The sequence below is a fragment of the Bos mutus genome, chromosome 13 (genome assembly GCF_027580195.1).
Source record: "Bos mutus isolate GX-2022 chromosome 13, NWIPB_WYAK_1.1, whole genome shotgun sequence".
In the NCBI taxonomy this organism is placed as follows: domain Eukaryota; kingdom Metazoa; phylum Chordata; class Mammalia; order Artiodactyla; family Bovidae; genus Bos; species Bos mutus.
The window spans coordinates 32,801,391-32,804,459 of record NC_091629.1 but is presented as its reverse complement, the minus strand read 5'-3'; the positions used below and the strand labels follow the sequence as shown (position 1 = coordinate 32,804,459).

Sequence of the window (3,069 nt, the reverse complement as noted above, 5' to 3'; positions counted from 1 at the left end):
TTTCAAGTTTTCAAAAATAAACAAATAAGCACATACACAGCCAGTTAGTATGTCCTTGGCACCTAGGAAGGGAGTCATCACTGAAGGAATACCAGCATTGGCATCACTTGAAGACAGGCATTTCAACTTTATTTTTAATGTGGACATTTCTTTACTTCTAGTCAATGCAATCCTTTTTTTTTAGTGATTAAAGCAGATGTACAATGTATGTTCAAGAGACCACAAACAAGCTGTTTCAGTTAACATAAGTTCAATTAAAATCATGATTAACCCAGAAACCAGGCATTCCCATACCTCAATAGGTGAAATTTTCCATCCATTATTTTTCCCTTTTGATGGCAAATCTTTCTATAGAAAGCACTAATGATCAAAATATTTGTCCCCTCAAGGCCAGGGTGGTTGCTGCCTGCCCTGGGCCCATCATGTCCCTCAGTGCTAAGCTTCCTTTTTTGTTGTTTACATATGTATAGAGATCTGCCTAAGAAGGAGATAGCCTGCCATCCAAGTGAGGGGCCTGTGCCAAGAGGAGCCACAGTGGAGCAAAGCCTGAGCATGGTGGGAGCCAAGCAGAACATAGCCCCGGCGCACAGAGGAGATCCTAATCCCACCTGGCCCGCACTGCCAAGGCAGACCTGGCATGCAGGAGGAGTGCTGGGTGCTCTCCATTCAGAGCCATGTCATCCACAGCTAGAGGGCAACTGAGTGGCCATGTTCCTGCTGCAGGTTTTGGGGTTTGAGGTGGACACAGTGAATTTTGTCCAGTTTTCAAACCACACAGGCCACTCTCCCTGGAAGGGCCAAGTGTTGAACTCAGATGAACTCCCCAAGCTGTCAGATGGGCTGAAGTTGAATGACATGAAGAAATATGACAATGTGCTCACAGGTTACATGCGAGACAAATCCTTCCTGGCCATGGTGGTGGACATCCTGTGGGAGCTGGAACAGCAGAACTCCTGGCTTATGTGAGCAACCCCATGACTGGAGACAAGTGAAATGGAGAAGACTCCATGTACTTCCCTTGAGGACTTCCTTCAGGTTTACAGAGGGAAGGTCATGCTGCTTGCAGACATCATAACCCCCAACCAGTTCTGGGGCTTCCAGTGGTAAATAACCCACCTCCCAGTGCAGGAGAACTAAGAGATGCAGGTTTGATCCCTGGGCCAGGAAGATTCCCTGGAGGAGGACATGGCAACACACTCTAGTATCCTTGCCTGGAGAATCCCATGGATAGAGGAGCCTGGCGGACTATAGTCCATAGGGTAGCAAAGAGTCAGACATGGCTGAAGCAACTTAACACACACAAACAACCAGCTCAAGACTGCGTTGCTGAGCAGGAGGAAGATCCCTAGCCAGAAACAAGCCTTAGCAATGATGCATGTGCTGCATGATGGGCCCCAACATGGTGGTCATCACCACCTCAGATCTGCTGCCACCCAAGAGGCAGAAAATACCCAGTCGAGCTGGGGAACCTGAGGATGCTGACCACCGATGGCTCTGTGGTGACACAGCACATTCATGTGGAGATGAGCAGGGTGGACACAGCCTTTGTGAGCACTGAGGGCCTCTTTGCAGCCATGCTCTTGGTGTAGACACACAGGCACCCTTAGGGTCTCTGGGTGGTCTGTGAGAACACCATGTTGCCAGGTACCATGTTCTGCAGTGGACAGTCAAGTGCACAAAAGCCAAGGCTGGGGACAGACCAAAGCCTAGCCTGGCCTAGCTGAAGCTGAGAATGGTCCAGAGCAAAAAGAATATCAAGAACCCAGAGATCATTGTCCAGGCCACAGTGCTATGAGTGATGCAGAAACCTGCCTCCTTAATGCCCATCGTTAGGTTTTCATCCTTGTGAAAAATGTAACATCTACCTTAGAGCTGTGACTGAAATTTGATTTTTCTTTTATGAGAAAAAAAAAAGAAAGAAATTTGCCTGATTATTCAACTGGGGGAAGGCAGAGTGGGGACAAGTCAGACACAGCTAATTGGGCATGCACAGGCATGCTAATTGGGGAACATTTTATAGGCGATGCATGCATGCATGCATGTGCTAAGTCGCTTCAGGCATGTCCAACTCTTTGCAACCCTAAGGATTGTAGCCCACCAGGTTCCTCTGTCCGTGGGATTCTCCAGGCAAGAATACTGGAGTGGGTAGCCATGACCTCCTCCAGGGGATCTTCCCAACTAAGGGACTGAGCCCACATCTCTGATATCTCCTGTGTTGGCAGGTGGGATCTTTACCACTAGCACCACCTGGAAAGCCCTTCAGATCAGATCAGATCAGATCAGTCACTCAGTCGTGTCCGACTCTTTGAGACCCCATGAATCACAGCACGCCAGGCCTCCCTGTCCATCACCAACTCCCGGAGTTCACCCAGACTCACGTCCATCGAGTCAGTGATGCCATCCAGCCATCTCATCCTCTGTCGTCCCCTTCTCCTCTTGCCCCCAATCCCTCCCAGCATCAGAGTCTTTTCCAATGAGTCAACTCTTCGCATGAGGTGGCCAAAGTACTGGAGTTTCAGCTTTAGCATCATTCCTTCCAAAGAAATCCCAGGGCTGATCTCCTTCAGAATGGACTGGTTGGATCTCCTTGCAGTTCAAGGGACTCTCAACAGTCTTCTCCAACATCACAGTTCAAAAGCATCAATTCTTCGGTGCTCAGCCTTCTTCACAGTCCAACTCTCACATCCATACATGACCACAGGAAAAACCATAGCCTTGACTAGATGGACCTTTGTTGGCAAAGTAATGTCTCTGCTTTTCAATATGCTATCTAGGTTGGTCATAACTTTCCTTCCAAGGAGTAAGTGTCTTTTAACTTCATGGCTGCAGTCACCATCTGTAGTGATTTTGGAGCCCAGAAAAATAAAGTCTGACACTGTTTGCACTGTTTCCCCATCTATTTCCCATGAAGTGATGGGACCAGATGCCATGATCTTCGTTTTCTGAATGTTGTGCTTTAAGCCAACTTTTTCACTCTCCACTTTCACTTTCATCAAGAGACTTTTGAGTTCCTCTCCACTTTCTGCCATAAGGGTGGTGTCGTCTGCATATCTGAGGTTATTGATATTT

The 3,069-nt window shown here is 47.9% G+C and overlaps 1 pseudogene; it reads left to right on the top strand.

Moving 5' to 3' along the window:
- The first annotated feature begins 637 nt into the window (after positions 1-637).
- On the top strand, positions 638-1,795 carry LOC102269136 (pyridoxal kinase-like; annotated as a pseudogene).
- Positions 1,796-3,069: the final 1,274 nt, after the last annotated feature.